General features: G+C 44.6%; 14 non-coding genes across 14 annotated transcripts; all 14 read right to left on the bottom strand.

The window, feature by feature from the left end:
• Positions 1–4,988: 4,988 nt before the first annotated feature.
• Positions 4,989–5,060, bottom strand: trnae-cuc (transfer RNA glutamic acid (anticodon CUC)). The gene has a single exon. It is a non-coding gene; the product is annotated as a tRNA-Glu (tRNA).
• A 972-nt stretch (positions 5,061–6,032) lies between these two features.
• trnae-cuc (transfer RNA glutamic acid (anticodon CUC)) lies at positions 6,033–6,104 on the bottom strand. Its single transcript has one exon. It is a non-coding gene; the product is annotated as a tRNA-Glu (tRNA).
• Positions 6,105–7,076: 972 nt separating this feature from the next.
• trnae-cuc (transfer RNA glutamic acid (anticodon CUC)) lies at positions 7,077–7,148 on the bottom strand. The gene has a single exon. It is a non-coding gene; the product is annotated as a tRNA-Glu (tRNA).
• A 972-nt stretch (positions 7,149–8,120) lies between these two features.
• On the bottom strand, positions 8,121–8,192 carry trnae-cuc (transfer RNA glutamic acid (anticodon CUC)). The gene has a single exon. It is a non-coding gene; the product is annotated as a tRNA-Glu (tRNA).
• A 951-nt stretch (positions 8,193–9,143) lies between these two features.
• trnae-cuc (transfer RNA glutamic acid (anticodon CUC)) lies at positions 9,144–9,215 on the bottom strand. Its single transcript has one exon. It is a non-coding gene; the product is annotated as a tRNA-Glu (tRNA).
• Positions 9,216–10,244: 1,029 nt separating this feature from the next.
• Positions 10,245–10,316, bottom strand: trnae-cuc (transfer RNA glutamic acid (anticodon CUC)). The gene has a single exon. It is a non-coding gene; the product is annotated as a tRNA-Glu (tRNA).
• Positions 10,317–11,288: 972 nt separating this feature from the next.
• trnae-cuc (transfer RNA glutamic acid (anticodon CUC)) lies at positions 11,289–11,360 on the bottom strand. The gene has a single exon. It is a non-coding gene; the product is annotated as a tRNA-Glu (tRNA).
• Positions 11,361–12,332: 972 nt separating this feature from the next.
• Positions 12,333–12,404, bottom strand: trnae-cuc (transfer RNA glutamic acid (anticodon CUC)). The gene has a single exon. It is a non-coding gene; the product is annotated as a tRNA-Glu (tRNA).
• A 2,184-nt stretch (positions 12,405–14,588) lies between these two features.
• trnae-cuc (transfer RNA glutamic acid (anticodon CUC)) lies at positions 14,589–14,660 on the bottom strand. Its single transcript has one exon. It is a non-coding gene; the product is annotated as a tRNA-Glu (tRNA).
• A 2,159-nt stretch (positions 14,661–16,819) lies between these two features.
• Positions 16,820–16,891, bottom strand: trnae-cuc (transfer RNA glutamic acid (anticodon CUC)). The gene has a single exon. It is a non-coding gene; the product is annotated as a tRNA-Glu (tRNA).
• Positions 16,892–17,863: 972 nt separating this feature from the next.
• On the bottom strand, positions 17,864–17,935 carry trnae-cuc (transfer RNA glutamic acid (anticodon CUC)). The gene has a single exon. It is a non-coding gene; the product is annotated as a tRNA-Glu (tRNA).
• A 972-nt stretch (positions 17,936–18,907) lies between these two features.
• Positions 18,908–18,979, bottom strand: trnae-cuc (transfer RNA glutamic acid (anticodon CUC)). Its single transcript has one exon. It is a non-coding gene; the product is annotated as a tRNA-Glu (tRNA).
• Positions 18,980–19,948: 969 nt separating this feature from the next.
• Positions 19,949–20,020, bottom strand: trnae-cuc (transfer RNA glutamic acid (anticodon CUC)). Its single transcript has one exon. It is a non-coding gene; the product is annotated as a tRNA-Glu (tRNA).
• Positions 20,021–20,992: 972 nt separating this feature from the next.
• Positions 20,993–21,064, bottom strand: trnae-cuc (transfer RNA glutamic acid (anticodon CUC)). The gene has a single exon. It is a non-coding gene; the product is annotated as a tRNA-Glu (tRNA).
• Positions 21,065–21,508: the final 444 nt, after the last annotated feature.

The following is a 21,508-nucleotide window of genomic DNA, read 5'->3' as shown; positions in this document are numbered from 1 at the left end:
GTGGTGGCAGTGCCCAGAAACATTGCTCGGGTCATGTGAAACTGTGAATGGAAGACCGGATGGGCTGTGTATGAGAACACAAATATTCGAGGGAGAGGCTCAGGATTTTCTCTGGAGTTTCTCCTGCCAGCCCCATATAAAAAACCGATGATATTGTCTGAATGAGCCAATGTGAGAAAAAAGCAATTCACACCTTTACTCAGGTGACCCCAATAACCTGCCCATTTAACTTAACTGACATGGATTGTGCATAATCTGCGGCGGATTCATTCTCACCTGGATGCTATCTGTGTTGGCAAATTTGGCTTTTATTGACAGAATGCAATAGTTTAGTTCCCTGACCGGGAATTGAACCCGAGCCTCTTACCACTAGACCATCAGGGACATGTTTTGATGGTTCGAAAGGCACCTGGTCATGAACCTCCGGCCTTTATAAGGAGCAGGAGTTGAAGTACCTCCAATTACTTCTAGCGGTGGTGGCAGAGTTCAGAAACACTGTTTGTGTTCCTGTGAAACTATGAATGGAAGACCATAGTTTTAATTATGAGCTTTCTAATAGGTTTCCACCACTGGCAGACATGTTTCCTCCATCTGAGTCCATTACTCAAACCTTTCACTTTGTACTACGAGTTGTACAGAAGAACAATGCAAACATTCATGTTTCTGCACATGTTGTAACTTCTGCAGGGCTTGATCTGTGGAAGCTGTGAAATTATCCCATGAACATTCTGTAATTCCTTTAGTATTCACCTACCAAGGGACAGTCATCAGAACATTCTGTGATTTACTTACTACTCACTACTCATCAGTCGTTCACACCTTGACTCAAGACCTGTCAATTTAACATATGTAAGCAATTGTATTCAAAGTATTCAATAGATTAATTCCCTGACCGGGAATCGAACCCGGGCCACGGCGGTGAGAGCGCCGGATCCGTGTTACGTGTGGCCAGGAGGTGGGGCTCTGTGTGAGAATGTGTGTGTGTGTTTGTGCCTCTCTCCACCTTTCTCTCTCTCTCCACGCAGCCAGTCCTCAGGTGAGACTCATCACCTCGTCAGCTGGAGCTGACTTAAGGAGGCTGTGAATTTCTTTCTCTCTCTCTATTCTTCCATGCAGGTGAACGGGTGAGGAGACCGAGGCTCCGTTTTCCCCCATGCCAGAAGTCCTTTTGAGCTTTTGTTATGTTGGTAGTTGGTTCGGGGGTTCCCGGTAGTCCTGTTTTCGGATAACCTTTTTCTTTCATTTAGGTAGTGGGTTATTTAGGCAGACTTAGTTCGGGGGTGAACACTGACTTCGACGGCCGATGGCTGGCTCAGTGTTCCTCTCTCTTTTGTTTGTTTTGGCCGGGAACCTCCAACCCTTTTTGGTTTGTTGCCTTTCTAAATATTTGTTTGTTTCAACCAATAAACATTTGTTATTATTTAGTGGCAACAGTTGTTTCTGATTCGTTTATTTGATGTGTTCCGGGCCTCACGAGCCATTTCTTATAGGTCCGTAACACAGCACCTGGGTCTGAGAGGGCACATCAGAGAACAGTGACATATGTGAACCAATCAAACGGACCACATCCTCACCCTGAGACGGAGGCAGATGCGAAACACAACCATCAAGATTAACCAGCAGTTCAGAGTTCTTCAAACGCCCATGAACAACAGCACTGGACAAGGCAACAACATCACCATCAAAATCCAACTCCTCAGACTCCGGCAAATCGGCACCGGACAGCGCCACAGCCGCCTCACCCTTATCAATCACTTCAGCACCGGACAGCGCCACAGCCGCCTCACCCTGATCAATCACTTCAGCACCGGACAGCGCCACAACAGATTTCAATACAACAGGGGAGGGTGAAACAGACCCTCGCTCCAGATAGGGCTTCAACATGTTGATATGACAAAGCCGACTTCGCCTCCTGCGGTCCGGGGTCGCGACCACATAGTCACGAGCGCCAACCTTCTCCCGGACAACATATGGCCCACTGTAACGTGCCTGTAACGATGAGCCAGGAATGGGCAACAGCACCAACACTTTGTCCCCTGGGCTGAAGCTACGGCTCTGCGCATCTTTGTCGAACCAACGCTTCATCTTGCCCTGGGCAACAACCATGCTCTGTTTAGCCAGCTCACAAGCACGATGAAGTTTTGAACGAAAATCACACACATAGTCCAGCAGATTCTGTGGTTCTGCACTACCAACCCATTTTTCATGTAGCAACTTAAGCGGACCGCGCACCGTATGGGCAAACACAAGCTCAGCAGGACTGAAACCAAGCGACTCCTGTACCACCTCACGCACAGCAAAGAGAAGCAGGTGGACACCCTCATCCCAATCCTTACCATACTCGAGGCAGTAAGTGCGCAGCATAGATTTTAGGGTCTGGTGAAACCGCTCAAGCGCACCCTGACTCTCTGGATGGTACGCGCTGGAATGACAATGAGAAATGTCAAGCTGCTTCACCACCTGTGCAAAACCTTAGACATAAAATTCGACCCCTGGTCCGTCTGCACCACCCGTGGCAAACCAAACAAGGAAAAAAACTTAGTCAACGCTTTAATGACTGCAGGGGCGGTGATCCTCCGCAGAGGAATAGCCTCAGGAAAACGAGTGTTAACGCACATAATGGTCAGGAGAAACTGATGACCCGCCTTTGTACGGGGAAGAGGCCCTACACAGTCTACGATAACACGTTCGAAAGGCTCCCCTACAACAGGAATCGGATAGAGTGGAAACGGGGGAATGGTTTGATTGGGCTTACCAGAGAGTTGACAGACATGGCAGGTCCTACAGTGCTGACGCACATCGGCTTTAAGACCCGGCCAAAAAAAACAACGCAACACTCTATCATATGTCTTATTTACCCCAAGATGGCCAGCCAGAGGATTATCATGGGCCAGCTTCAAAACTTCTGGTCGAAACAGCTGTGGAACTACAACTTGCTTCACAACCCCCCAATCCTCTTGAAAACCCAAACGTGGTGGCAGCCACGCACGCATCAGCACCCCGTCCTTCAAGAAATACCTGGGAGACCCACCCCCATCATCATCATTCAAACCCACAGCCGCAAAAAGAGAAACCAGCGTGGGATCACGCTGCTGTTCGATAATAAGCTGTTCACGTGACATGGACAATTTAACATCAGAACTGTCCAATATAGAAAGGGGAGATGGCGGGCTACTACCGTAGTTTTTGTAAGAACTTTTCTGCGGTAGCTGCTTCCCTCACTGACTTGTTGAGCCCGAAGGTGTGTTTTCGCTGGACTGAGGGCTGTCAGCGTGCTTTTGACTGTATTAAGGCTTTGTTGACTACGGCCCCAGTCCTGTGTGCCCCTGTGTTTGATCGTCCATTTAAACTGTCTGTTGATGCCAGTGATGCGGGTGCTGGTGCTGTTCTGCTTCAGGAGGGGGGGGACGGGGTTGAACATCCCGTCTCTTACTTCTCCAAGAAGTTCAACAAACACCAGCGCGTGTACTCTACTATTGAGAAGGAGGCGTTGGCCTTGGTCCTGGCGCTGAGCCACTTTGAAGTTTATGTGGGTTCCGCGAGTTCGCCAACTGTTGTGTATACGGACCACAATCCTTTAGTTTTTGTGAATCAGATGCGGAACACTAACCAGAGGTTAATGCGCTGGGCGCTCTTCCTGCAGTCCTTTAACGTGATCATTCGGCATGTGAAGGGGCGGGACAACGTCCTGGCCGACACGTTGTCACGGTGTTAGGTCTTGTGAATGTGTTGTTTTTTTTTCCTTCCTCCCTGGTCTTCACGTTTGCCCCCGGCTATTCACAAGCTCTGGGTGGGGGTGTTACGTGTGGCCAGGAGGTGGGGCTCTGTGTGAGAATGTGTGTGTGTGTTTGTGCCTCTCTCCACCTTTCTCTCTCTCTCCACGCAGCCAGTCCTCAGGTGAGACTCATCACCTCGTCAGCTGGAGCTGACTTAAGGAGGCTGTGAATTTCTTTCTCTCTCTCTATTCTTCCATGCAGGTGAACGGGTGAGGAGACCGAGGCTCCGTTTTCCCCCATGCCAGAAGTCCTTTTGAGCTTTTGTTATGTTGGTAGTTGGTTCGGGGGTTCCCGGTAGTCCTGTTTTCGGATAACCTTTTTCTTTCATTTAGGTAGTGGGTTATTTAGGCAGACTTAGTTCGGGGGTGAACACTGACTTCGACGGCCGATGGCTGGCTCAGTGTTCCTCTCTCTTTTGTTTGTTTTGGCCGGGAACCTCCAACCCTTTTTGGTTTGTTGCCTTTCTAAATATTTGTTTGTTTCAACCAATAAACATTTGTTATTATTTAGTGGCAACAGTTGTTTCTGATTCGTTTATTTGATGTGTTCCGGGCCTCACGAGCCATTTCTTATAGGTCCGTAACACCTGGATGCTATCTGTGTTGGCAAATTTGGCTTTTATTGACAGAATGCAATAGTTTAGTTCCCTGACCGGGAATTGAACCCGAGCCTCTTACCACTAGACCATCAGGGACATGTTTTGATGGTTCGAAAGGCACCTGGTCATGAACCTCCGGCCTTTATAAGGAGCAGGAGTTGAAGTACCTCCAATTACTTCTAGCGGTGGTGGCAGAGTTCAGAAACACTGTTTGTGTTCCTGTGAAACTATGAATGGAAGACCATAGTTTTAATTATGAGCTTTCTAATAGGTTTCCACCACTGGCAGACATGTTTCCTCCATCTGAGTCCATTACTCAAACCTTTCACTTTGTACTACGAGTTGTACAGAAGAACAATGCAAACATTCATGTTTCTGCACATGTTGTAACTTCTGCAGGGCTTGATCTGTGGAAGCTGTGAAATTATCCCATGAACATTCTGTAATTCCTTTAGTATTCACCTACCAAGGGACAGTCATCAGAACATTCTGTGATTTACTTACTACTCACTACTCATCAGTCGTTCACACCTTGACCCTAACCCTAACCCTAACTCAAGACCTGTCAATTTAACATATGTAAGCAATTGTATTCAAAGTATTCAATAGATTAATTCCCTGACCGGGAATCGAACCCGGGCCACGGCGGTGAGAGCGCCGGATCCTAACCACTAGACCATCAGGGACAGCTGGCATGCTCACGAAGGCAGCTGTTCAGGAATTTCTGGCATTTAAAAGGAGCAGGAGTTAAAGTACCTCCAACTACTTCTAGCGGTGGTGGCAGTGCCCAGAAACATTGCTCGGGTCATGTGAAACTGTGAATGGAAGACCGGATGGGCTGTGTATGAGAACACAAATATTCGAGGGAGAGGCTCAGGATTTTCTCTGGAGTTTCTCCTGCCAGCCCCATATAAAAAACCGATGATATTGTCTGAATGAGTCAATGTGAGAAAAAAGCAATTCACACCTTTACTCAGGTGACCCCAATAACCTGCCCATTTAACTTAACTGACATGGATTGTGCATAATCTGCGGCGGATTCATTCTCACCTGGATGCTATCTGTGTTGGCAAATTTGGCTTTTATTGACAGAATGCAATAGTTTAGTTCCCTGACCGGGAATTGAACCCGAGCCTCTTACCACTAGACCATCAGGGACATGTTTTGATGGTTCGAAAGGCACCTGGTCATGAACCTCCGGCCTTTATAAGGAGCAGGAGTTGAAGTACCTCCAATTACTTCTAGCGGTGGTGGCAGAGTTCAGAATCACTGTTTGTGTTCCTGTGAAACTATGAATGGAAGACCATAGTTTTAATTATGAGCTTTCTAATAGGTTTCCATCACTGGCAGACATGTTTCCTCCATCTGAGTCCATTACTCAAACCTTTCACTTTGTACTACGAGTTGTACAGAAGAACAATGCAAACATTCATGTTTCTGCACATGTTGTAACTTCTGCAGGGCTTGATCTGTGGAAGCTGTGAAATTATCCCATGAACATTCTGTAATTCCTTTAGTATTCACCTACCAAGGGACAGTCATCAGAACATTCTGTGATTTACTTAATACTCACTACTCATCAGTCGTTCACACCTTGACTCAAGACCTGTCAATTTAACATATGTAAGCAATTGTATTCAAAGTATTCAATAGATTAATTCCCTGACCGGGAATCGAACCCGGGCCACGGCGGTGAGAGCGCCGGATCCTAACCACTAGACCATCAGGGACAGCTGGCATGCTCACGAAGGCAGCTGTTCAGGAATTTCTGGGATTTAAAAGGAGCAGGAGTTAAAGTACCTCCAACTACTTCTAGCGGTGGTGGCAGTGCCCAGAAACATTGCTCGGGTCATGTGAAACTGTGAATGGAAGACCGGATGGGCTGTGTATGAGAACACAAATATTCGAGGGAGAGGCTCAGGATTTTCTCTGGAGTTTCTCCTGCCAGCCCCATATAAAAAACCGATGATATTGTCTGAATGAGTCAATGTGAGAAAAAAGCAATTCACACCTTTACTCAGGTGACCCCAATAACCTGCCCATTTAACTTAACTGACATGGATTGTGCATAATCTGCGGCGGATTCATTCTCACCTGGATGCTATCTGTGTTGGCAAATTTGGCTTTTATTGACAGAATGCAATAGTTTAGTTCCCTGACCGGGAATTAAACCCGAGCCTCTTACCACTAGACCATCAGGGACATGTTTTGATGGTTCGAAAGGCACCTGGTCATGAACCTCCGGCCTTTATAAGGAGCAGGAGTTGAAGTACCTCCAATTACTTCTAGCGGTGGTGGCAGAGTTCAGAATCACTGTTTGTGTTCCTGTGAAACTATGAATGGAAGACCATAGTTTTAATTATGAGCTTTCTAATAGGTTTCCATCACTGGCAGACATGTTTCCTCCATCTGAGTCCATTACTCAAACCTTTCACTTTGTACTACGAGTTGTACAGAAGAACAATGCAAACATTCATGTTTCTGCACATGTTGTAACTTCTGCAGGGCTTGATCTGTGGAAGCTGTGAAATTATCCCATGAACATTCTGTAATTCCTTTAGTATTCACCTACCAAGGGACAGTCATCAGAACATTCTGTGATTTACTTACTACTCACTACTCATCAGTCGTTCACACCTTGACTCAAGACCTGTCAATTTAACATATGTAAGCAATTGTATTCAAAGTATTCAATAGATTAATTCCCTGACCGGGAATCGAACCCGGGCCACGGCGGTGAGAGCGCCGGATCCTAACCACTAGACCATCAGGGACAGCTGGCATGCTCACGAAGGCAGCTGTTCAGGAATTTCTGGCATTTAAAAGGAGCAGGAGTTAAAGTACCTCCAACTACTTCTAGCGGTGGTGGCAGTGCCCAGAAACATTGCTCGGGTCATGTGAAACTGTGAATGGAAGACCGGATGGGCTGTGTATGAGAACACAAATATTCGAGGGAGAGGCTCAGGATTTTCTCTGGAGTTTCTCCTGCCAGCCCCATATAAAAAACCGATGATATTGTCTGAATGAGTCAATGTGAGAAAAAAGCAATTCACACCTTTACTCAGGTGACCCCAATAACCTGCCCATTTAACTTAACTGACATGGATTGTGCATAATCTGCGGCGGATTCATTCTCACCTGGATGCTATCTGTGTTGGCAAATTTGGCTTTTATTGACAGAATGCAATAGTTTAGTTCCCTGACCGGGAATTGAACCCGAGCCTCTTACCACTAGACCATCAGGGACATGTTTTGATGGTTCGAAAGGCACCTGGTCATGAACCTCCGGCCTTTATAAGGAGCAGGAGTTGAAGTACCTCCAATTACTTCTAGCGGTGGTGGCAGAGTTCAGAATCACTGTTTGTGTTCCTGTGAAACTATGAATGGAAGACCATAGTTTTAATTATGAGCTTTCTAATAGGTTTCCATCACTGGCAGACATGTTTCCTCCATCTGAGTCCATTACTCAAACCTTTCACTTTGTACTACGAGTTGTACAGATGAACAATGCAAACATTCATGTTTCTGCACATGTTGTAACTTCTGCAGGGCTTGATCTGTGGAAGCTGTGAAATTATCCCATGAACATTCTGTAATTCCTTTAGTATTCACCTACCAAGGGACAGTCATCAGAACATTCTGTGATTTACTTAATACTCACTACTCATCAGTCGTTCACACCTTGACTCAAGACCTGTCAATTTAACATATGTAAGCAATTGTATTCAAAGTATTCAATAGATTAATTCCCTGACCGGGAATCGAACCCGGGCCACGGCGGTGAGAGCGCCGGATCCTAACCACTAGACCATCAGGGACAGCTGGCATGCACACGAAGGCAGCTGTTCAGGAATTTCTGGCATTTAAAAGGAGCAGGAGTTAAAGTACCTCCAACTACTTCTAGCGGTGGTGGCAGTGCCCAGAAACATTGCTCGGGTCATGTGAAACTGTGAATGGAAGACCGGATGGGCTGTGTATGAGAACACAAATATTCGAGGGAGAGGCTCAGGATTTTCTCTGGAGTTTCTCCTGCCAGCCCCATATAAAAAACCGATGATATTGTCTGAATGAGCCAATGTGAGAAAAAAGCAATTCACACCTTTACTCAGGTGACCCCAATAACCTGCCCATTTAACTTAACTGACATGGATTGTGCATAATCTGCGGCGGATTCATTCTCACCTGGATGCTATCTGTGTTGGCAAATTTGGCTTTTATTGACAGAATGCAATAGTTTAGTTCCCTGACCGGGAATTGAACCCGAGCCTCTTACCACTAGACCATCAGGGACGTGTTTTGATGGTTCGAAAGGCACCTGGTCATGAACCTCCGGCCTTTATAAGGAGCAGGAGTTCACAAACACTGTTTGTGTTCCTGTGAAACTATGAATGGAAGACCATAGTTTTAATTATGAGCTTTCTAATAGGTTTCCACCACTGGCAGACATGTTTCCTCCATCTGAGTCCATTACTCAAACCTTTCACTTTGTACTACGAGTTGTACAGAAGAACAATGCAAACATTCATGTTTCTGCACATGTTGTAACTTCTGCAGGGCTTGATCTGTGGAAGCTGTGAAATTATCCCATGAACATTCTGTAATTCCTTTAGTATTCACCTACCAAGGGACAGTCATCAGAACATTCTGTGATTTACTTACTACTCACTACTCATCAGTCGTTCACACCTTGACCCTAACCCTAACCCTAACTCAAGACCTGTCAATTTAACATATGTAAGCAATTGTATTCAAAGTATTCAATAGATTAATTCCCTGACCGGGAATCGAACCCGGGCCACGGCGGTGAGAGCGCCGGATCCTAACCACTAGACCATCAGGGACAGCTGGCATGCTCACGAAGGCAGCTGTTCAGGAATTTCTGGGATTTAAAAGGAGCAGGAGTTAAAGTACCTCCAACTACTTCTAGCGGTGGTGGCAGTGCCCAGAAACATTGCTCGGGTCATGTGAAACTGTGAATGGAAGACCGGATGGGCTGTGTATGAGAACACAAATATTCGAGGGAGAGGCTCAGGATTTTCTCTGGAGTTTCTCCTGCCAGCCCCATATAAAAAACCGATGATATTGTCTGAATGAGTCAATGTGAGAAAAAAGCAATTCACACCTTTACTCAGGTGACCCCAATAACCTGCCCATTTAACTTAACTGACATGGATTGTGCATAATCTGCGGCGGATTCATTCTCACCTGGATGCTATCTGTGTTGGCAAATTTGGCTTTTATTGACAGAATGCAATAGTTTAGTTCCCTGACCGGGAATTGAACCCGAGCCTCTTACCACTAGACCATCAGGGACATGTTTTGATGGTTCGAAAGGCACCTGGTCATGAACCTCCGGCCTGTATAAGGAGCAGGAGTTGAAGTACCTCCAATTACTTCTAGCGGTGGTGGCAGAGTTCAGAATCACTGTTTGTGTTCCTGTGAAACTATGAATGGAAGACCATAGTTTTAATTATGAGCTTTCTAATAGGTTTCCATCACTGGCAGACATGTTTCCTCCATCTGAGTCCATTACTCAAACCTTTCACTTTGTACCACTGGCAGACATGTTTCCTCCATCTGAGTCCATTACTCAAACCTTTCACTTTGTACTACGAGTTGTACAGAAGAACAATGCAAACATTCATGTTTCTGCACATGTTGTAACTTCTGCAGGGCTTGATCTGTGGAAGCTGTGAAATTATCCCATGAACATTCTGTAATTCCTTTAGTATTCACCTACCAAGGGACAGTCATCAGAACATTCTGTGATTTACTTAATACTCACTACTCATCAGTCGTTCACACCTTGACTCAAGACCTGTCAATTTAACATATGTAAGCAATTGTATTCAAAGTATTCAATAGATTAATTCCCTGACCGGGAATCGAACCCGGGCCACGGCGGTGAGAGCGCCGGATCCTAACCACTAGACCATCAGGGACAGCTGGCATGCTCACGAAGGCAGCTGTTCAGGAATTTCTGGCATTTAAAAGGAGCAGGAGTTAAAGTACCTCCAACTACTTCTAGCGGTGGTGGCAGTGCCCAGAAACATTGCTCGGGTCATGTGAAACTGTGAATGGAAGACCGGATGGGCTGTGTATGAGAACACAAATATTCGAGGGAGAGGCTCAGGATTTTCTCTGGAGTTTCTCCTGCCAGCCCCATATAAAAAACCGATGATATTGTCTGAATGAGCCAATGTGAGAAAAAAGCAATTCACACCTTTACTCAGGTGACCCCAATAACCTGCCCATTTAACTTAACTGACATGGATTGTGCATAATCTGCGGCGGATTCATTCTCACCTGGATGCTATCTGTGTTGGCAAATTTGGCTTTTATTGACAGAATGCAATAGTTTAGTTCCCTGACCGGGAATTGAACCCGAGCCTCTTACCACTAGACCATCAGGGACGTGTTTTGATGGTTCGAAAGGCACCTGGTCATGAACCTCCGGCCTTTATAAGGAGCAGGAGTTGAAGTACCTCCAATTACTTCTAGCGGTGGTGGCAGAGTTCAGAAACACTGTTTGTGTTCCTGTGAAACTATGAATGGAAGACCATAGTTTTAATTATGAGCTTTCTAATAGGTTTCCACCACTGGCAGACATGTTTCCTCCATCTGAGTCCATTACTCAAACCTTTCACTTTGTACTACGAGTTGTACAGAAGAACAATGCAAACATTCATGTTTCTGCACATGTTGTAACTTCTGCAGGGCTTGATCTGTGGAAGCTGTGAAATTATCCCATGAACATTCTGTAATTCCTTTAGTATTCACCTACCAAGGGACAGTCATCAGAACATTCTGTGATTTACTTAATACTCACTACTCATCAGTCGTTCACACCTTGACTCAAGACCTGTCAATTTAACATATGTAAGCAATTGTATTCAAAGTATTCAATAGATTAATTCCCTGACCGGGAATCGAACCCGGGCCACGGCGGTGAGAGCGCCGGATCCTAACCACTAGACCATCAGGGACAGCTGGCATGCTCACGAAGGCAGCTGTTCAGGAATTTCTGGCATTTAAAAGGAGCAGGAGTTAAAGTACCTCCAACTACTTCTAGCGGTGGTGGCAGTGCCCAGAAACATTGCTCGGGTCATGTGAAACTGTGAATGGAAGACCGGATGGGCTGTGTATGAGAACACAAGTATTCGAGGGAGAGGCTCAGGATTTTCTCTGGAGTTTCTCCTGCCAGCCCCATATAAAAAACCGATGATATTGTCTGAATGAGCCAATGTGAGAAAAAAGCAATTCACACCTTTACTCAGGTGACCCCAATAACCTGCCCATTTAACTTAACTGACATGGATTGTGCATAATCTGCGGCGGATTCATTCTCACCTGGATGCTATCTGTGTTGGCAAATTTGGCTTTTATTGACAGAATGCAATAGTTTAGTTCCCTGACCGGGAATTGAACCCGAGCCTCTTACCACTAGACCATCAGGGACATGTTTTGATGGTTCGAAAGGCACCTGGTCATGAACCTCCGGCCTTTATAAGGAGCAGGAGTTGAAGTACCTCCAATTACTTCTAGCGGTGGTGGCAGAGTTCAGAAACACTGTTTGTGTTCCTGTGAAACTATGAATGGAAGACCATAGTTTTAATTATGAGCTTTCTAATAGGTTTCCACCACTGGCAGACATGTTTCCTCCATCTGAGTCCATTACTCAAACCTTTCACTTTGTACTACGAGTTGTACAGAAGAACAATGCAAACATTCATGTTTCTGCACATGTTGTAACTTCTGCAGGGCTTGATCTGTGGAAGCTGTGAAATTATCCCATGAACATTCTGTAATTCCTTTAGTATTCACCTACCAAGGGACAGTCATCAGAACATTCTGTGATTTACTTACTACTCACTACTCATCAGTCGTTCACACCTTGACTCAAGACCTGTCAATTTAACATATGTAAGCAATTGTATTCAAAGTATTCAATAGATTAATTCCCTGACCGGGAATCGAACCCGGGCCACGGCGGTGAGAGCGCCGGATCCTAACCACTAGACCATCAGGGACAGCTGGCATGCTCACGAAGGCAGCTGTTCAGGAATTTCTGGCATTTAAAAGGAGCAGGAGTTAAAGTACCTCCAACTACTTCTAGCGGTGGTGGCAGTGCCCAGAAACATTGCTCGGGTCATGTGAAACTGTGAATGGAAGACCGGATGGGCTGTGTATGAGAACACAAATATTCGAGGGAGAGGCTCAGGATTTTCTCTGGAGTTTCTCCTGCCAGCCCCATATAAAAAACCGATGATATTGTCTGAATGAGCCAATGTGAGAAAAAAGCAATTCACACCTTTACTCAGGTGACCCCAATAACCTGCCCATTTAACTTAACTGACATGGATTGTGCATAATCTGCGGCGGATTCATTCTCACCTGGATGCTATCTGTGTTGGCAAATTTGGCTTTTATTGACAGAATGCAATAGTTTAGTTCCCTGACCGGGAATTGAACCCGAGCCTCTTACCACTAGACCAGGGATGCCAGGGTGAAATTGGACAGGGGGCCAGATTTTTTCAAGCAAGACCTCAGGGGGCCGGATTACACTTTCGGACTGAAAAGGCCAAACACTGACTCAACACATGGATAGGTAGGTTATTTGAAATTATTCATGAAGGCCTACACATCAATAAGAAATTGCATCGGCACCAAAATAGCCTCACAATGAGGCCTAAAATTACATAGCCTAAAGCAGGAGACAGTTACCCTCTAAAAACGTTACATTTTCCTATCCATGCAAGTAGCCTACATTTATAAATTAGAAATGCAACAAAATAGACTAGGTGCCAACAAAACACATTTCCTATAAATAACACAAGTGTAAACTGTTAATTACTTTTATTATATTTATTGAAGGCTTGCACATGAAAACAAGTCAATGCAAAATAACGCCAATTAAAAGAAGGCCAGGCCAAGTAGGCCTAAACGAGTCACAGAAAGAAAGCGCCAGAATAAAGTAGTCCAACATTAGACCATGTGATTGAATATCCAGTAGGAATTAGTAAAACAAAACGGTTCTTGAAAAAATAGGCAAATATGAGCTATCTAAAAACTAAAATGACTCAATAACAGATGAGGCACATTAACTTTGCCAGTCATCACCAGTCACCAACCCATATTTCCACACACCCATGTGCCTTTAAGGCACTGGCCTGGCTATCAGTCAACCCCAGCCCCTTTTATTCCCTCCCCCCCATATCACAGTGGAAATTATAAAATATATCATACTCTCTGTATATTCTTTGTATACATAAGTCTATATACACATATTTATACATGTGTACATGTTATAATTACTATTATTATATCACTATTACTATTCGGGTCATGTGAAACTGTGAATGGAAGACCGGATGGGCTGTGTATGAGAACACAAATATTCGAGGGAGAGGCTCAGGATTTTCTCTGGAGTTTCTCCTGCCAGCCCCATATAAAAAACCGATGATATTGTCTGAATGAGCCAATGTGAGAAAAAAGCAATTCACACCTTTACTCAGGTGACCCCAATAACCTGCCCATTTAACATAACTGACATGGATTGTGCATAATCTGCGGCGGATTCATTCTCACCTGGATGCTATCTGTGTTGGCAAATTTGGCTTTTATTGACAGAATGCAATAGTTTAGTTCCCTGACCGGGAATTGAACCCGAGCCTCTTACCACTAGACCATCAGGGACATGTTTTGATGGTTCGAAAGGCACCTGGTCATGAACCTCCGGCCTTTATAAGGAGCAGGAGTTGAAGTACCTCCAATTACTTCTAGCGGTGGTGGCAGAGTTCAGAAACACTGTTTGTGTTCCTGTGAAACTATGAATGGAAGACCATAGTTTTAATTATGAGCTTTCTAATAGGTTTCCACCACTGGCAGACATGTTTCCTCCATCTGAGTCCATTACTCAAACCTTTCACTTTGTACTACGAGTTGTACAGAAGAACAATGCAAACATTCATGTTTCTGCACATGTTGTAACTTCTGCAGGGCTTGATCTGTGGAAGCTGTGAAATTATCCCATGAACATTCTGTAATTCCTTTAGTATTCACCTACCAAGGGACAGTCATCAGAACATTCTGTGATTTACTTACTACTCACTACTCATCAGTCGTTCACACCTTGACCCTAACCCTAACCCTAACTCAAGACCTGTCAATTTAACATATGTAAGCAATTGTATTCAAAGTATTCAATAGATTAATTCCCTGACCGGGAATCGAACCCGGGCCACGTCGGTGAGAGCGCCGGATCCTAACCACTAGACCATCAGGGACAGCTGGCATGCTCATGAAGGCAGCTGTTCAGGAATTTCTGGCATTTAAAAGGAGCAGGAGTTAAAGTACCTCCAACTACTTCTAGCGGTGGTGGCAGTGCCCAGAAACATTGCTCGGGTCATGTGAAACTGTGAATGGAAGACCGGATGGGCTGTGTATGAGAACACAAATATTCGAGGGAGAGGCTCAGGATTTTCTCTGGAGTTTCTCCTGCCAGCCCCATATAAAAAACCGATGATATTGTCTGAATGAGCCAATGTGAGAAAAAAGCAATTCACACCTTTACTCAGGTGACCCCAATAACCTGCCCATTTAACTTAACTGACATGGATTGTGCATAATCTGCGGCGGATTCATTCTCACCTGGATGCTATCTGTGTTGGCAAATTTGGCTTTTATTGACAGAATGCAATAGTTTAGTTCCCTGACCGGGAATTGAACCCGAGCCTCTTACCACTAGACCAGGGATGCCAGGGTGAAATTGGACAGGGGGCCAGATTTTTTCAAGCAAGACCTCAGGGGGCCGGATTACACTTTCGGACTGAAAAGGCCAAACACTGACTCAACACATGGATAGGTAGGTTATTTGAAATTATTCATGAAGGCCTACACATCAATAAGAAATTGCATCGGCACCAAAATAGCCTCACAATGAGGCCTAAAATTACATAGCCTAAAGCAGGAGAGAGTTACCCTCTAAAAACGTTACATTTTCCTATCCATGCAGGTAGCCTACATTTATAAATTAGAAATGCAACAAAATAGACTAGGTGCCAACAAAACACATTTCCTATAAATAACACAAGTGTAAACTGTTAATTACTTTTATTATATTTATTGAAGGCTTGCACATGAAAACAAGTCAATGCAAAATAACGCCAATTAAAAGAAGGCCAGGCCAAGTAGGCCTAAACGAGTCACAGAAAGAAAGCGCCAGAATAAAGTAGTCCAACATTAGACCATGTGATTGAATATCCAGTAGGAATTAGTAAAACAAAACGGTTCTTGAAAAAATAGGCAAATATGAGCTATCTAAAAACTAAAATGACTCAATAACAGATGAGGCACATTAACTTTGCCAGTCATCACCAGTCACCAACCCATATTTCCACACACCCATGTGCCTTTAAGGCAATAGCCTGGCTATCAGTCAACCCCAGCCCCTTTTATTCCCTCCCCCCCATATCACAGTGGAAATTATAAAATATATCATACTCTCTGTATATTCTTTGTATACATAAGTCTATATACACATATTTATACATGTGTACATGTTATAATTACTATTATTATATCACTATTACTATTCGGGTCATGTGAAACTGTGAATGGAAGACCGGATGGGCTGTGTATGAGAACACAAATATTCGAGGGAGAGGCTCAGGATTTTCTCTGGAGTTTCTCCTGCCAGCCCCATATAAAAAACCGATGATATTGTCTGAATGAGCCAATGTGAGAAAAAAGCAATTCACACCTTTACTCAGGTGACCCCAATAACCTGCCCATTTAACATAACTGACATGGATTGTGCATAATCTGCGGCGGATTCATTCTCACCTGGATGCTATCTGTGTTGGCAAATTTGGCTTTTATTGACAGAATGCAATAGTTTAGTTCCCTGACCGGGAATTGAACCCGAGCCTCTTACCACTAGACCATCAGGGACATGTTTTGATGGTTCGAAAGGCACCTGGTCATGAACCTCCGGCCTTTATAAGGAGCAGGAGTTGAAGTACCTCCAATTACTTCTAGCGGTGGTGGCAGAGTTCAGAAACACTGTTTGTGTTCCTGTGAAACTATGAATGGAAGACCATAGTTTTAATTATGAGCTTTCTAATAGGTTTCCACCACTGGCAGACATGTTTCCTCCATCTGAGTCCATTACTCAAACCTTTCACTTTGTACTACGAGTTGTACAGAAGAACAATGCAAACATTCATGTTTCTGCACATGTTGTAACTTCTGCAGGGCTTGATCTGTGGAAGCTGTGAAATTATCCCATGAACATTCTGTAATTCCTTTAGTATTCACCTACCAAGGGACAGTCATCAGAACATTCTGTGATTTACTTACTACTCATCAGTCGTTCACACCTTGACTCAAGACCTGTCAATTTAACATATGTAAGCAATTGTATTCAAAGTATTCAATAGATTAATTCCCTGACCGGGAATCGAACCCGGGCCACGGCGGTGAGAGCGCCGGATCCTAACCACTAGACCATCAGGGACAGCTGGCATGCTCAAGAAGGCAGCTGTTCAGGAATTTCTGGCCTTTAAAAGGAGCAGGAGTTAAAGTACCTCCAACTACTTCTAGCGGTGGTGGCAGTGCCCAGAAACATTGCTCGGGTCATGTGAAACTGTGAATGGAAGACCGGATGGGCTGTGTATGAGAACACAAATATTCGAGGGAGAGGCTCAGGATTTTCTCTGGAGTTTCTCCTGCCAGCCCCATATAAAAAACCGATGATATTGTCTGAATGAGCCAATGTGAGAAAAAAGCAATTCACACCTTTACTCAGGTGACCCCAATAACCTGCCCATTTAACATAACTGACATGGATTGTGCATAATCTGCGGCGGATTCATTCTCACCTGGATGCTATCTGTGTTGGCAAATTTGGCTTTTATTGACAGAATGCAATAGTTTAGTTCCCTGACCGGGAATTGAACCCGAGCCTCTTACCACTAGACCATCAGGGACATGTTTTGATGGTTCGAAAGGCACCTGGTCATGAACCTCCGGCCTTTATAAGGAGCAGGAGTTGAAGTACCTCCAATTACTTCTAGCGGTGGTGGCAGAGTTCAGAATCACTTTTTGTGTTCCTGTGAAACTATGAATGGAAGACCATAGTTTTAATTATGAGCTTTCTAATAGGTTTCCATCACTGGCAGACATGTTTCCTCCATCTGAGTCCATTACTCAAACCTTTCACTTTGTACTACGAGTTGTACAGAAGAACATTGCAAACATTCATGTTTCTGCACATGTTGTAACTTCTGCAGGGCTTGATCTGTGGAAGCTGTGAAATTATCCCATGAACATTCTGTAATTCCTTTAGTATTCACCTACCAAGGGACAGTCATCAGAACATTCTGTGATTTACTTACTACTCACTACTCATCAGTCGTTCACACCTTGACTCAAGACCTGTCAATTTAACATATGTAAGCAATTGTATTCAAAGTATTCAATAGATTAATTCCCTGACCGGGAATCGAACCCGGGCCACGGCGGTGAGAGCGCCGGATCCTAACCACTAGACCATCAGGGACAGCTGGCATGCTCAAGAAGGCAGCTGTTCAGGAATTTCTGGCCTTTAAAAGGAGCAGGAGTTAAAGTACCTCCAACTACTTCTAGCGGTGGTGGCAGTGCCCAGAAACATTGCTCGGGTCATGTGAAACTGTGAATGGAAGACCGGATGGGCTGTGTATGAGAACACAAATATTCGAGGGAGAGGCTCAGGATTTTCTCTGGAGTTTCTCCTGCCAGCCCCATATAAAAAACCGATGATATTGTCTGAATGAGCCAATGTGAGAAAAAAGCAATTCACACCTTTACTCAGGTGACCCCAATAACCTGCCCATTTAACTTAACTGACATGGATTGTGCATAATCTGCGGCGGATTCATTCTCACCTGGATGCTATCTGTGTTGGCAAATTTGGCTTTTATTGACAGAATGCAATAGTTTAGTTCCCTGACCGGGAATTGAACCCGAGCCTCTTACCACTAGACCATCAGGGACATGTTTTGATGGTTCGAAAGGCACCTGGTCATGAACCTCCGGCCTTTATAAGGAGCAGGAGTTGAAGTACCTCCAATTACTTCTAGCGGTGGTGGCAGAGTTCAGAATCACTGTTTGTGTTCCTGTGAAACTATGAATGGAAGACCATAGTTTTAATTATGAGCTTTCTAATAGGTTTCCACCACTGGCAGACATGTTTCCTCCATCTGAGTCCATTACTCAAACCTTTCACTTTGTACTACGAGTTGTACAGAAGAACAATGCAAACATTCATGTTTCTGCACATGTTGTAACTTCTGCAGGGCTTGATCTGTGGAAGCTGTGAAATTATCCCATGAACATTCTGTAATTCCTTTAGTATTCACCTACCAAGGGACAGTCATCAGAACATTCTGTGATTTACTTACTACTCACTACTCATCAGTCGTTCACACCTTGACTCAAGACCTGTCAATTTAACATATGTAAGCAATTGTATTCCAAGTATTCAATAGATTAATTCCCTGACCGGGAATCGAACCCGGGCCACGGCGGTGAGAGCGCCGGATCCTAACCACTAGACCATCAGGGACAGCTGGCATGCTCACGAAGGCAGCTGCTCAGGAATTTCTGGCCTTTAAAAGGAGCAGGAGTTAAACCTCCAACTACTTCTAGCGGTGGTGGCAGTGCCCAGAAACATTGCTCGGGTCATGTGAAACTGTGAATGGAAGACCGGATGGGCTGTGTATGAGAACACAAATATTCGAGGGAGAGGCTCTGGATTTTCTCTGGAGTTTCTCCTGCCAGCCCCATATAAAAAACCGATGATATTGTCTGAATGAGCCAAGGTGAGAAAAAAGCAATTCACACCTTTACTCAGGTGACCCCAATAACCTGCCCATTTAACTTAACTGACATGGATTGTGCATAATCTGCGGCGGATTCATTCTCACCTGGATGCTGTCTGTGTTGGCAAATTTGGCTTTTATTGACAGAATGCAATAGTTTAGTTCCCTGACCGGGAATTGAACCCGAGCCTCTTACCACTAGACCATCAGGGACATGTTTTGATGGTTCGAAAGGCACCTGGTCGAGAACCTCCGGCCTTTATAAGGAGCAGGAGTTGAAGTACCTCCAATTACTTCTAGCGGTGGTGGCAGAGTTCAGAATCACTGTTTGTGTTCCTGTGAAACTATGAATGGAAGACCATAGTTTTAATTATGAGCTTTCTAATAGGTTTCCATCACTGGCAGACATGTTTCCTCCATCTGAGTCCATTACTCAAACCTTTCACTTTGTACTACGAGTTGTACAGAAGAACAATGCAAACATTCATGTTTCTGCACATGTTGTAACTTCTGCAGGGCTTGATCTGTAGAAGCTGTGAAATTATCCCATGAACATTCTGTAATTCCTTCAGTATTCACCTACCAAGGGACAGTCATCAGAACATTCTGTGATTTACTTACTACTCACTACTCATCAGTCGTTCACACCTTGACTCAAGACCTGTCAATTTAACATATGTAAGCAATTGTATTCAAAGTATTCAATAGATTAATTCCCTGACCGGGAATCGAACCCGGGCCACGGCGGTGAGAGCGCCGGATCCTAACCACTAGACCATCAGGGACAGCTGGCATGCTCACGAAGGCAGCTGGTCAGGAATTTCTGGCCTTTAAAAGGAGCAGGAGTTAAAGTACCTCCAACTACTTCTAGCGGTGGTGGCAGTGCCCAGAAACATTGCTCGGGTCATGTGAAACTGTGAATGGAAGACCGGATGGGCTGTGTATGAGAACACAAATATTCGAGGGAGAGGCTCAGGATTTTCTCTGGAGTTTCTCCTGCCAGCCCCATATAAAAAACCGATGATATTGTCTGAATGAGCCAATGTGAGAAAAAAGCAATTCACACCTTTACTCAGGTGACCCCAATAACCTGCCCATTTAACATAACTGACATGGATTGTGCATAATCTGCGGCGGATTCATTCTCACCTGGATGCTATCTGTGTTGGCAAATTTGGCTTTTATTGACAGAATGCAATAGTTTAGTTCCCTGACCGGGAATTGAACCCGAGCCTCTTACCACTAGACCATCAGGGACATGTTTTGATGGTTCGAAAGGCACCTGGTCATGAACCTCCGGCCTTTATAAGGAGCAGGAGTTGAAGTACCTCCAATTACTTCTAGCGGTGGTGGCAGAGTTCAGAATCACTGTTTGTGTTCCTGTGAAACTATGAATGGAAGACCATAGTTTTAATTATGAGCTTTCTAATAGGTTTCCACCACTGGCAGACATGTTTCCTCCATCTGAGTCCATTACTCAAACCTTTCACTTTGTACTACGAGTTGTACAGAAGAACAATGCAAACATTCATGTTTCTGCACATGTTGTAACTTCTGCAGGGCTTGATCTGTGGAAGCTGTGAAATTATCCCATGAACATTCTGTAATTCCTTTAGTATTCACCTACCAAGGGACAGTCATCAGAACATTCTGTGATTTACTTACTACTCACTACTCATCAGTCGTTCACACCTTGACTCAAGACCTGTCAATTTAACATATGTAAGCAATTGTATTCCAAGTATTCAATAGATTAATTCCCTGACCGGGAATCGAACCCGGGCCACGGCGGTGAGAGCGCCGGATCCTAACCACTAGACCATCAGGGACAGCTGGCATGCTCACGAAGGCAGCTGCTCAGGAATTTCTGGCCTTTAAAAGGAGCAGGAGTTAAACCTCCAACTACTTCTAGCGGTGGTGGCAGTGCCCAGAAACATTGCTCGGGTCATGTGAAACTGTGAATGGAAGACCGGATGGGCTGTGTATGAGAACACAAATATTCGAGGGAGAGGCTCTGGATTTTCTCTGGAGTTTCTCCTGCCAGCCCCATATAAAAAACCGATGATATTGTCTGAATGAGCCAAGGTGAGAAAAAAGCAATTCACACCTTTACTCAGGTGACCCCAATAACCTGCCCATTTAACTTAACTGACATGGATTGTGCATAATCTGCGGCGGATCATTCTCACCTGGATGCTATCTGTGTTGGCAAATTTGGCTTTTATTGACAGAATGCAATAGTTTAGTTCCCTGACCGGGAATTGAACCCGAGC

Source organism: Limanda limanda, chromosome 4 (genome assembly GCF_963576545.1).
Source record: "Limanda limanda chromosome 4, fLimLim1.1, whole genome shotgun sequence".
Classification (NCBI taxonomy): domain Eukaryota; kingdom Metazoa; phylum Chordata; class Actinopteri; order Pleuronectiformes; family Pleuronectidae; genus Limanda; species Limanda limanda.
This window is presented reverse-complemented; position numbering and strand designations above follow the sequence as displayed.